Here is a 14,057-nt window from a genome sequence, read left to right as displayed (position 1 = left end):
GAGACTGGATGCCCCAGGAAGTTTAGAGGTGGGTGGGCTGGGGACATCCTTATGAAGAAACATGGTGGGGGAGGCTGGGATGTTTGACTGTTGGGGGTGGGGGTGGGGGTGGACCAGGAGGGAAATAAAATCTGGAGTGTAAAAATAGATTTTTTAAATACCACAAAGCCAAATGATATAATATATACACAAAGTAATGTTTAAAAAAAAAGAACTTAGTGGTGAAGACCATTTACTACTTTTGACAAGGATCTAAGTCAGTGCCTCACCCCCACATGATGGCCAACAACTACTTGTAACTCCAGTTCCAGGGCTATGATCTAAACTTCTGACATCTTTGAACTCTTACATGCAAGTAGAACACGTAAACACTCATAAATACACATGAATATATATAAAATATTTTAAATGTAAAAATCTATAATATTTTCTTATTCTTTCAACATAGCTATGTTTGTCTCTCTTTCAAACACACACACACACACACACACACACACACACACGACAAAATCTACATGTGTCAAATGGTGGAAGAAAGTCCCATATAATCATGCATTGTACATAAATTATTTTATGCCATGAGAATGACAGGCAGTGATTGTAGGAAAAAAATGATCTCATAAGTCAGTAAGAGCAAAACACAGCAGTGACTTTCAGCCAGAGAAAATGTCCTTTCCAAATGATATTTGAGCAATATCTAAAGACAGTCTTGATTGCCATACTTTAAACAGTTTGTGAACATTGCCTTCTAGTTCTTAGGGACCAATAACAATGAAAGTGATTTCATTGAATAAAAAGATAGATCTTTACAATAGAAAATTACCCAAGAAATTGCCACAAATGCCAAAGAAAAAATTTCCTGGACCAGAGGATGCTGGTGAGCAAATACTAGTTGGAGCTCATATATTTATACCATAAAGGTATACTTGTCATTTGTGCTGTTGTCTATGGTGGGTGAAAAATTTCTTCTTGTCTCTAGCTCCATGTCCCTTTATGCTGAATTCACTTTGAATTTGACAAGAGGAAAGGAATACACTTAATTAGAGTCTGATTTTTAATGGGAATATTATATATTTATTTTATTATATCCATTTTTGATGGGAATATTATATATTTATTTCTTTCAAAAATTCTTTGACTAACTAAACCCCATCACTGATCATTACTATGTAACAAATGACTCCAAAATCTGGTTCGCTAAAGTAGTAAAGATATGGCATGACGTTGTTTCTGTCAGAAAGAATACAGACTGCAGTGGCTTCCTTTTCTTTGCTACCTCACAGGAGCTGCTGTCTAGGAGCCAGGGAGAGCCAAAGTCCCTTCTAGCTTTTAAACCTTCCCAGTGGTTTTCGTGAGGATCAAGTATCTTTTGTGCAGGTGGGTTGAGGACTTCATTTTCTTGCTTACTGTGGGTATAGGATGTCCTTGGTGCTTTGTCAGGTGTCCCTCTCCATTAGACACACAAGCCCTTAGTCAGAGACAAACACAGAAAGTCCTTTTAGGCAAACTGCAAGGTTCAACCTGTTGATATAGATGGGGTGGGTCTTTTTTTTTTATTAACTTGAGTATTTCTTATATACATTTCGAGTGTTATTCCCTTTCCCGGTTTCCGGGCAAACATCCCCCTCCCACTTCCCTTCCTTATGGGTGTTCCCCTCCCCATCCTCCCCCTCTTGCCGCCCTCCCCCCAAAAGTCTAGTTCACTGGGGGTTCAGTCTTAGCAAGTCCCAGGGCTTCCCCTTCCACTGGTGCTCTTACTAGGATATTCATTGCTACCTATGGGGTCAGAGTCCAGGGTCAGTCCATGTATAGTCTTTAGGTAGTGGCTTAGTCCCTGGAAGCTCTGGTTGCTTGGCATTGTTGTACATATGGGGTCTCGAGCCCCTTCAAGCTCTTCCAGTTCTTTCTCTGATTCTTTCAACGGGGGTCCTATTCTCAGTTCAGTGGTTTGCTGCTGGCATTCGCCTCTGTATTTGCTGTATTCTGGCTGTGTCTCTCAGGAGCGATCTACATCCGGCTCCTGTCGGTCTGCACTTCTTTGCTTCATCCATCTTGTCTAATTGGGTGGCTGTATATGTATGGGCCACATGTGGGGCAGGCTCTGAATGGGTGTTCCTTCAGTCTCTGTTTTAATCTTTGCCTCTCTATTCCCTGCCAAGGGTATTCTTGTTCCCCTTTTAAAGAAGGAGTGAAGCATTCACATTTTGATCATCAGTCTTCAGTTTCATTTGTTGTAGGCATCTAGGGTAATTCAAGCATTTGGGCTAATAGCCACTTATCAATGAGTGCATACCATGTATGTCTTTCTGTGATTGGGTTAGCTCACTCAGGAAGATATTTTCCAGTTCCAACCATTTGCCTACGAATTTCATAAAGTCATTGCTTTTGATAGCTGAGTAATATTCCATTGTGTAGATGTACCACATTTTCTGTATCCATTCCTCTGTTGAAGGGCATCTGGGTTCTTTCCAGCTTCTGGCTATTATAAATAAGGCTGCGATAAACATAGTGGAGCACGTGTCATTTTCATATGTTGGGGCATCTTTTGGGTATATGCCCAAGAGAGGTATAGCTGGATCCTCAGGCAGTTCAATGTCCAATTTTCTGAGGAACCTCCAGACTGATTTCCAGAATGGTTGTATCAGTCTGCAACCCGACCAACAATGGAGGAGTGTTCCTCTTTCACCACATCCTCTCCAGCATCTGCTGTCACCTGAGTTTTTGATCTTAGCCATTCTCACTGGTGTGAGGTGAAATCTCAGGGTTGTTTTGATTTGCATTTCCCTTATGACTAAAGATGTTGAACATTTCTTTAGGTGTTTCTCAGCCATTCGGCATTCCTCAGCTGTGAATTCTTTGTTTAGCTCTGAACCCCATTTTTTAATAGGGTTATTTGTTTCCCTGCGGTCTAACTTCTTGAGTTCTTTGTATATTTTGGATATAAGGCCTCTATCTGTTGTAGGATTGGTAAAGATCTTTTCCCAATCTGTTGGTTGCCGTTTTGTCCTAACCACAGTGTCCTTTGCCTTACAGAAGCTTTGCAGTTTTATGAGATCCCATTTGTCGATTCTTGATCTTAGAGCATAAGCCATTGGTGTTTTGTTCAGGAAATTTTTTCCAGTGCCCATGTGTTCCAGATGCTTCCCTAGTTTTTCTTCGATTAGCTTGAGTGTGTCTGGTTTGATTTGGAGGTCCTTGATCCACTTGGACTTAAGCTTTGTACAGGGTGATAAGCATGGATCAATCTGCATTCTTCTACATGTTGACCTCCAGTTGAACCAGCACCATTTGCTGAAAATGCTATCTTTTTTCCATTGGATGGTTTTGGCTCCTTTGTCAAAAATCAAGTGCCCCTAGGTGTGTGGGTTCATTTCTGGGTCTTCAATTCTATTCCATTGGTCTATCTGTCTGTCTCTGTACCAATACCATGCAGTTTTTATCACTATTGCTCTGTAATACTGCTTGAGTTCAGGGATAGTGATTCCCCCTGAAGTCCTTTTATTGTTGAGGAGAGTTTTAGCTATCCTGGGTTTTTTGTTATTCCAGATGAATTTGCAAATTGTTCTGTCTAACTCTTTGAAGAATTGGATTGGTATTTTGATGGGGATTGCATTGAATCTGTAGATTGCTTTTGGTAAAATGGCCATTTTTACTATATTAATCCTCCCAATCCATGAGCATGGGAGATCTTTCCATCTTCTGAGGTCTTCTTCAATTTCTCTCTTCAGTGTCTTGAAGTTCTTATTGTACAAATCTTTTACTTGGTTGGTTAAAGTCACACCGAGGTACTTTATATTATTTGGGTCTATTATGAAGGGTGTCGTTTCCCTAATTTCTTTCTCGGCTTGTTTCTCTTTTGTGTAGAGGAAGGCTACTGATTTATTTGAGTTAATTTTATATCCAACCACTTTGCTGAAGTTGTCTATCAGCTTTAGTAGTTCTCTGGTGGAACTTTTGGGATCACTTAAATATACTATCATATCATCTGCAAATAGTGATATTTTGACTTCTTCCTTTCCGATCTGAATACCCTTGACCTCCTTTTGTTTTCTGATTGCTCTGGCTAGAACTTCAAGAACTATATTGAATAAATAGGGAGAGAGTGGGCAGCCTTGTCTAGTCCCTGATTTTAGTGGAATTGCTTCAAGTTTCTCTCCATTTAGTTTAATGTTAGCAACTGGTTTGCTGTATATGAATTTTATTATGTTTAGGTATGGGCCTTGAATTCCTATTCTTGCCAGGACTTTTATCATGAAGGGGTATTGAATTTTGTCAAATGCTTTCTCAGCATCTAATGAAATGATCATGTGGTTCTGTTCTTTCAGTTTGTTTATATAATGGATCACGGCGATGGTTTTCCATATATTAAACCATCCCTGCATGCCTGGGATGAAGCCTACTTGATCATGGTGGATGATTGTTTTGATGTGCTCTTGAATTCGGTTTGCCAGAATTTTATTGAGTATTTTTGTGTCGATAATCATAAGGTAAATTGATCTGAAGTTCTCTTTCTTTGTTGGGTCTTTGTGTGGTTTAGGTATAAGAGTAATTGTGGCTTCATATAAGGAATTCGGTAGTGCTCCATCTGTTTCAATTTTGTCGAAAAGTTTGGATAATATTGGTATGAGGTCTTATATGAAGGTCTGATAGAATTCTGCACTAAACCCGTCTGGACCTGGGCCCTTTTTGGTTGGGAGACCTTTAATGTCTCCTTCTATTTCCTTAGGAGTTATGGGGTTGTGTTACTGGTTTATCTGTTCCTGATTTAACTTTGGTACCTGGTATCTTTCTAGGAAATTGTCCATTTCCTGTAGATTTTCAAGTTTTGTTGAATATAGGCTTTTATAGTGAAGATCTGATGATTTTTTGAATTTCCTCTGAATCTGTAGTTAAGTCTCCCTTTCATTTCTGATTTTGTTAATTTGGACACACTCTCTGTGTCCTCTCATTAGTCTGGCTAAGGGTTTATCTATCTTGTTGATTTTCTCAAAGAACCAACTTTTGGTTCTGTTGATTCTTTGTATGGTCCTTTTTGTTTCTACTTGGTTGATTTCGGCTCTGAGTTTGATTATTTCCTGCCTTCTACTCCTCCTGGATGTATTTGCTTCTTTTTGTTGTAGAGCTTTTAGGTGTGCTGTCAAGCTGCTGACATTGCTCTTTCCTGTTTCTTTCTGCAGGCACTCAGGGCTATGAGTTTTCCTCTTAGCACAGCTTTCATTGTGTCCCATAAGTTTGGGTATGTTGTACCTTCATTTTCATTAAATTCTAAAGAGTCTTTAATTTGTGACTTTATTTCTTCCTTGACCAGGTTATCATTGAGTAGAGCATTGTTCAATTTCCACGTATATGTGGGCATTCTTCCCTTATTGTTATTGAAGACCAGTTTTAGGCCGTGGTGGTCCGATAGCACGCATGGGATTATTTTTATCTTTCTGTACCTGTTGAGGCCCGTTTTTTGACCAATTATGGTCAATTTTGGAGAAAGTTCCATGAGGAGCTGAGAAGAAGGTATATCCTTTTGCTTTAGGATAGAATGTTCTATATATATCTGTTAAGTTCATTTGGCTTATGACTTCTCTTAATCTGTCTACGTCTCTGTTTAATTTCTGTTTCCATGATCTGTCCATTAATGAGAGGGGGTGTTAAAATCTCCTAATATTATTGTGTGAGGTGCAATGTGTGTTTTGAGCTTTAGTAAGGTTTCTTTTACGTATGTAGGTGCCCTTGTATTTGGGGCATAGATATTTAGGATTGAGAGTTCATCTTGGTGGATTTTTCCTTTGATGAATATGAAGTGTCCTTCCTTATCTTTTTTGATGACTTTTAGTTGAAAATTGATTTTATTTGATATTAGAATGGCTACTCCAGCTTTCTTCTTCCAACCATTTGCTTGGAAAGTTGTTTTCCAGCCTTTCACTCTGAGGTAATGTCTGTCTTTGTCTCTGAGGTGTGTTTCCTGTAGGCAGCAGAATGCAGGGTCCTCGTTGCGTATCCAGTTTGTTAATCTATGTCTTTTTATTGGGGAGTTGAGGCCATTGATGTTGAGAGATATTAAGGAATAGTGATTATTGCTTCCTGTTATATTCATATTTGGATGTGAGGTTATGTTTGTGTGCTTTTCTTCTCTTTGTTTTGTTGCCAAGACGATTGGTTTCTTGTTTCTTCTAGGGTATAGCTTGCCTCCTTATGTCGGGCTTTACCATTTATTATCCTTTGTAGTGCTGGATTTGTATAAAGATATTGTGTAAATTTGGTTTTGTCATGGAATATCTTGGTTTCTCCATCTATGTTATTTGAGAGTTTTGCAGGATACAGTAACCTGGGCTGGCATTTGTGTTCTCTTAGGGTCTGTATGACATCAGTCCAGGATCTTCTGGCCTTCATAGTTTCTGGCGAAAAGTCTGGTGTAATTCTGATAGGTCTGCCTTTATATGTTACTTGACCTTTTTCCCTTACTGCTTTTAATATTCTTTCTTTATTTTGTGCTTTTGGTGTTTTGACAATTATGTGACAGGAGGTGTTTCTTTTCTGGTCCAATCTATTTGGAGTTCTGTAGGCTTCTTGTATGCCTATGGGTATCTCTTTTTTTAGGATAGGGATGTTTTCTTCTATAATTTTGTTGAAGATATTTACTGGTCCTTTGAGCTGGGAGTCTTCACTCTCTTCTATACCTATTATTCTTAGGTTTGATCTTCTCATTGAGTCCTGGATTTCCTGTATGTTTTGGACCAGTAGCTTTTTCCGCTTAACATTATCTTTGACAGTTGAGTCAATGATTTCTATGGAATCTTCTGCTCCTGTGATTCTCTCTTCCATCTCTTGTATTCTGTTGGTGAAGCTTATATCTACAGCTCCTTGTCTCTTCTTTTGGTTTTCTATATCCAGGGTTGTTTCCATGTGTTCTTTCTTGATTGCTTCTATTTCCATTTTTAATTCCTTCAAATGTTTGATTGTGTTTTCCTGGAATTCTTTCAGGGATTTTTGTGACTCCTCTCTATGGGCTTCTACTTGTTTATTTATGTTTTCCTGGAATTCTTTCAGGCATTTTTGTGATTTGTCTCTGTAGGCTTCTACTTGTTTATTAATGTTTTCCTGTGTTTCTCTAAGGGAGTTCTTCATGTCTTTATTGAAGTCCTCCAGCATCATGATCAAATATGATTTTGAAACTAGATCTTGCTTTTCTGGTGTGTTTGGATATTCCATGTTTGTTTTGATGGGAGAACTGGGCTCCGATGGTGCCATGTAGTCTTGGTTTCTGTTGCGTGGGTTCCTGTGCTTGCCTCTCGCCATCAGATTATCTCTAGTGTTACTTTGTTCTGCTATTTCTGACAGTGGCTAGACTGTCCTATAAGCCTGTGTGTCAGGAGTGCTGTAGACCTGTTTTCCTGTTTTCTTTCAGACAGTTATGGGGACAGAGTGTTCTGCTTTCGGGCGTGTAGTTTTTCCTCTCTACCTTTCTTCAGCTGTTCCTATGGGCCTGTGTCTTGAGTTCACCAGGCAGGTCACTTGCAGCAGAAAAGTTGGTCTTACCTGTGGTCCCGAGGCTCAAGTTCGCTCGCGGGGTGCTGCCCACGAGCTCTCTGTGGTGGCAGCAACCAGGAAGATCTGCGCTGCCGTTTCCGGAAGCTTCCGTGCACCAGGGTTCCAGATGGCATTTGGTGTTTTCCTCTGGCGTCCGAGATGTGTGCAGAGTGCAGTCTCTTCTGGTTTCCCAGGCGTGTCTGCCTCTCTGTAGGTTTAGCTCTCCCTCCCACGGGATTTGGGTGCAGAGAACTGTTTATCTGGTCTGTCCCTTCAGGTTCCGGAGGTGTCTCAGGCACAGGGGTCCTGCTGCTCCGGGCCCTCCCCCACGGGAGGCCTTATACAGTTTCCTCTTGGGCCAGGGATGTGGGCAGGGGTGGGCAGTGTAGGTGGTCTCTTCCGCTCTGCAGCCTCAGGAGTGCCCACCTGACCAGGCGGTGAGGTCTCTCTCCCACAGGGTCTGGGAGCAGAGAGAGATGGGGTGGGTCTTATATAGGAGAATGAACAACGTGAACAGGAATTATAGGGGTAGTGTCACGAGTTGCTGCTGGCACCTTGACATTACCAAACTCTACACAGTGGGATGCACCATTCTTTCACAAAACAGGACAGCTTCACAGTGCACACCTAAAATATTTAGTGAAGGTTAATGCAGTCCATCTTTTGAAAAGAATTCTTTTGTTCCTAGTGTATTTGGCTCTGAACTGAGATATCTTTGAGCTCAGGATTGACTCCAGGCCCTTCTAAGCATAATATAACCATAGAAAAGGATACTCTAGGAGACTGTGGTGGGACAAGGTTGTGATTATGACACATCACTTTCCCCATCCTTAAGCCTCTTCTGTTACTCATATTTGGACACTTTTAAGACTCCTGTTAGGGGGAAGTCCTTATCATTTCCTAGCAAAGATAGATATTTCTTGTTCAATTTACCTGCACCATATCAACAAGAACTAGAGAAATGGAGATATGCTAACTCCTATATAACCATTCATTCTTTTTGCATGTAAGATACAAAAAAAATTGCTAGAATCAAGCAGGCATGCCATAGATCATCTCCTCATGTTTGTGTCAATATGAATAGTGATTGTAGTTGGACCGACATAGAGAAGGTGATAGTTGTCTCTTTCCTCACTCATTTATACATTTACATATTCCACTTATGAACAAAGAAAGCTTTTATAGTAAAAAAACAACCAAGTTTTTTTCTTCATTTGAACAAATAATACAGCTCCCTAATTACTTGCACCTAATGGAGGAGCTATTTGAACTGAAGTGATATTAAAATCTAAAAGTACATGTAAAAGTACCATTTGTGTTTAAAAGAAATGTGCTTTCCCATACAATGAAGAACCATTCTTTATACATGGTGCAAACTTAAAGAAAAGGGAAGGTGAAAGACATGTACTTCTGCATTGCTCTCAGGTTACAAGCTACCTCATGAGCTTATTTTATTTGATCATCTGAATGACCACATCAAAATAAAATCTGGCTGGTTTAGCCAAGTGTGGAAATAAGGCAGAAAATTCCTCTGTTTGCTGACAATAGCAGAGCCTGAGATCCGACAATCAAGCTAGTCCTTCTTCAACTTGACAGCCTGGACTTTTATGCCTGGGTGGGCTGTATAGTGTTGTTCAAGGAGAAATTCTTCGAGTCACTCAAGTGGCTCTTACTGCCAGTACAAGCAACAACTGACTATTGGTCCCATACAACTCTTTCAGGTTGTGAAGTGTGCTTTTGAAGGGAAGTCTTACATACTTTCCTCCCTTCCAACATAGCTGGGAAATGACTGATTTCATCTTGGATATCTCATACACTGTCACTACACCAAAAAATTATAAATTCATGAATCATAACGAAATTGTTTCATGACTATGTTATAGTAGAAAGTAGAAGCATCATTGAACATTGAAATGCTAATGGTGATGATTTAAGTGGTAAAATTGAGAACTGGTGAGATGACTCAGTACATAAAAGTACTTGCTTGCAAGCTTGATAACCTGAATTAAAATCCCCTGTATTGACACAACAGATGAGAAGAACCAACTCTTGCAAATAGTCTTCTGAGCTCTACATCTATACTCTATGACATGTGCATGGCATATGGGGGGTCTATGCTCATGTACAAAATCACAAAAAGTGAATAAATAAATTACATAAATATGTAATATAAATTTTGGAATTTGATTATTTGCTTTAATTAGCTCTCCAGCATTATTTGAAAAGACATTCTAAGGTGCTTTAGGTAAATGAGAGGAAAAATGTATGGGGAAACATACATTAATCAGTCACTGGCCCTTTTAAATTTTTAGCCAATATTCCAAAATAGATTAGCATGTGTATTAACATATACTGCTCTGTTTGTCATTTGGCCTGTTTCAATTTTTATGATATTTATATTAAATCTGTCATGTAACCCAGTTAAACCACTCCTGGGTATAATTCCAGAACTTCATTTCCCTACTTAAAGAGAAATTGCATGTAAAAAGTCACCTGTAATATTTGAGTGACTAAATAAAATAAGACTTACTTGCTTTAACTTCAGTCTTTATAACAAACCTGCTATTCATCCTCTTCCTCCCCCTCCTTCTCTTCCTTGTTCCTCCTCCTCCTCCTTTTGTCTTTATTGACCCCCATGGTCCATCCACATCACCCTCTAGAATTCCAGCTGTTTCTCCTCTGGTACCTTCTGTGCCTCCTTTTTACTTTTTTATATATTTCCACATTCTTTCTTAACCTTTCTTGTTTTTTTTGTCAGTGTTATCTCTGTCCTATTATTCAACCTTATCATTTCTTCTACAGACATAACATAAACTGATATAACCTGCTCTCTTTTTATCTTTAGGCACCAAATACATCCTGAAATTGCATTTTAACCCTAAGGAACAGGAGCTGCACTTGATAGCATAAAATGATAGTATAGTCAAAAACTTGAAGTACATAAATTACATGTATTCAAACTCTTATTTTTCTCTATGATTTTATGGAGGCGATAAATATTTAGACAACAATAATAAATGAGAAACAAGAGTTCACCTTGTATTACAAGGTTGGCTGTACCCACACGAGATACAGGGCTTTCTGCTAAGCAGGACACAGGAATAAGTTCTAAGAAAATACTAAATCTTCATGTGTCGGTTTTCAATGTAAAATGTTGCCCCATGGGATCACATGTTTGAGCACTTGACCCCTGGTGCAACACTTGCATCACTGCTATGTTGTTTAGGAAGAACGTGAAACCTAAATAAAGTAGATCCATGAGGGTAAGCTTGGAAGCTTAATACCTACTACCTACTTCCTACAGACTCTCTACTTCCTGAGGTTAGATATAATGTAATCAGTTAGCTTCCTCCTCCTCTTGCTTCTATGCCTTCCTTGGTATGATAAAATATACCCCCCCCACACACACACCGCAACACACACACATACACACACACATACACACAAACACACACACCGCAACAGACACATACACACATACACCACAACACATACACACCACAACACACACACACCACAACAGACCCACACACACACCACAACACACATACACACCACAACATACACACGCATACACACACATACCACAACACACATACACCACAACACACATACACACATACCACAAAACACACACACACACCACAACACACACACACCACAACACACACACGCATACACACACATACCACAACACACATACACCACAACACACATACACACATACCACAAAACACACACACACACGCACACACACACACACACACACACACACACACACACACACACACACAAAACCTGTGAGCCCAAATAAACATTTTATTCCCTATGTTACTTATCTGATAATAGTAAGGGGAAAAGCTAAGACAATGTACCAACTTTAATCTCAATTTTCCTTTTTAATGAAGAAGAATAAATACCCACTCTCCTCCAAAATAGGGGTCTCTGACTTAATTTTCCCTTTCTATTGTACATGAGGAAATGTCCATCAATAGGAAACAGGAAAGACTGAGGTATTCTGAAGTTCATGTAATCTTCATTCACTAAGACCTAATTTATAAGCAATTCTGGAAAAGTTCATTAGTCTGAAACCTACCTCTGTCACACTTTCTTTACTTGAAGGTAGAGGTGTACAGATGTGTACATGGACCTGGGGTCATGACCTTCTTTTACCTCCTGTGCTGACTCGCTCTGCAGGGAAGGCCTTCACTTGTCCACTTAATCATCAATGAAATTTTTCATTTATGAGTTGATCCCACGAACTATGCTCTGCTATTTGCTAACTTAATAGTCCAGGAATGGAGCCCAGTTCATTCATCTGGTGGCTTAGTTCTTGCCAAATTTCATCAATATGGTATCTCTAGCATTCTGTAGAAATACATCAGCTAATTCCAGAGACCAGAATAGGTATCAGATCCCTTGGAGCTAGAGTTAAGACCATTGAGAACCATTGTATGTGGGCACTGGGAATTGAACTCTAGTGCTGATGCTCTGATGTTGAGTCATTTCTATAGTCCCTTGCCTACATACTCTTTTATACTTACCATACAATTACAATTTGAGTTCATAGGACAATGTCAGTATTTGTTGCTTTCTTTGGTCATGTGGCTTTAAACACCTGCTTGTTTTTGTGAGGGATAATTTCTTCTTGGAACAGAGTGAAGCTCTGGTGACACCTTTGCAGCCATGCATCACTGACTGCCTCTCATCTGAACCTGAGCCTGTGCAGATAAATTCAAAGACAGGTAACAGGACTATGAGAACTCCCCAAAATATGGATGTGCTTTGAACAGTCTAATCTCATGATGAATTTAACATTTTGAGATTTGAATTTATGGCAGTTCTGTTTAGAAAATGACTGTCTATTCACAAGACACAGCTCTGCCTGCCTCCTTGTAGTTTTGCTACTACCCAGAACAACCAGGTAAGCTACCAAAACTTCAAGCAAACCAGCAGACTTGAGGTCTTTTTGGTCCCCTAGATGGAGACATCTTCCACTCCACATCTCTACTTGCAGTCTGGATCTACACTCCACTCCCAAGGCCACAGCCCTGTCTGCCACTCTGAAGGCCTGCTGCCACTCAGGACAAGCAGCTCTGCCTGGAGTCCCAGGGACCTGCCACAACTAGGGACTACCAGACCAGCAAAGACCAGAGACAACAAGATGGTAAATACCAGTGCAAGGACACGATCAACAATAGTCAAGGCAATATGTTATCATCAGAATCCAGCTCTTCTACAGCAAGCTTGTGATATCCTAATACATCTGAAGAGCAAAACAATGACCTACTATCTTATGAAGATAATAGAGGCCTTTAAAGAGGAAATAAATAAATTCATTAAATAAATACAGGAAAATACAATAGAACAAGTAGAGGCCTTTTAAGAAGAAACAAATACATATAAATACAATCAAAAAAGTGAAGAAAATGAATAAAACTGTTCAAGACATAAAAATGGAAATAGAAGCAATAAAGAACAAAATGGAGGCCACCCTGGAGATCGAACACCTAGGAAAGACAACAGGAACTGTGGACACCACCTTCACGAACAGTATACAAGACATGGAAGAGAGAATATTAGGGTTAGAAAATGCTTTAGAATGTTGCGACCAACCTCGACCAGCAAGGAAGACATGACCAGAGGAGATCTTCTTCAAGCAGTTTACTCAGGAACCTTGATACAATCTTCTACCCCAGGGAATGCCCTACATCATCTTAAGTACCCAATGCCAACCAACCCCAACGTGCCACGTGGGTCATGCAGACAAGCTGTCACTATGCGGAACCTAGCAGGCCAGGCAGGAATAGCCAAATAAGGACTTGTTTACTACAAGGAGCGCTCACCATCTGGAAGGTGGAAGGTGGAAACCAGCGCCATCTTTGAGGCGCAGCATGTCGCAGCTCCCTACATTAGAAGACATTGATACATTGGTCAAAGAAAATGCCAAAACTAAGTTTCTAACACAAAATATCCAGGAGACTTGGGACACTATGAAAACAAACCTAAGAATGATAGGAATGGAAGAAGGAAAAAATTTCCAGATCAAAGGCTGAGAATATATCTGCAACAAAAACCACAGAATAAAATTTATTCCTAACCTAAAGAAAGTCATGGCTATAAATGTAGGTAGAGGAAGCTTGCAGAAGACCAAATAGATTGAACCAAAAAGGAAAATTCTCCAACCACATAATAGAACACTAAAAGTACAGAACAAAGAAAGAACTTATTAAAAATGCAGGAAAAAGGGCAAGAAATATATAAAGACAGATCTATCAGAATTACCCTCACACACACATACACACCACACACACACACACACACACACACACACACAGACACAGACACACCACAACGCACACACACCACAACACACACACCACAACGCAACACACACACACACACACACACACACACACACTACAACACACACACGTAAATTCTCAAGAGATACTTTAAAAGCCAAAAGGGTCTGGAACCTAAGAGAACACAAATGTTGGTAGAGATTACTATACCCAACAAAACTTTCAATCACC

The 14,057-nt window shown here is 39.7% G+C and overlaps 1 pseudogene; it reads right to left on the bottom strand.

The window, feature by feature from the left end:
• Positions 1-13,417, bottom strand: part of LOC147994920 (fatty acid-binding protein 5 pseudogene) — a 70,847-nt pseudogene extending 57,430 nt beyond the window's left edge.
• Positions 13,418-14,057: the final 640 nt, after the last annotated feature.

The sequence above is a fragment of the Rattus norvegicus genome, chromosome 4 (assembly GCF_021556685.1).
Source record: "Rattus norvegicus strain SHRSP/BbbUtx chromosome 4, alternate assembly SHRSP_T2T, whole genome shotgun sequence".
NCBI classification, from domain to species: Eukaryota; Metazoa; Chordata; class Mammalia; order Rodentia; family Muridae; genus Rattus; species Rattus norvegicus.
This window is presented reverse-complemented; position numbering and strand designations above follow the sequence as displayed.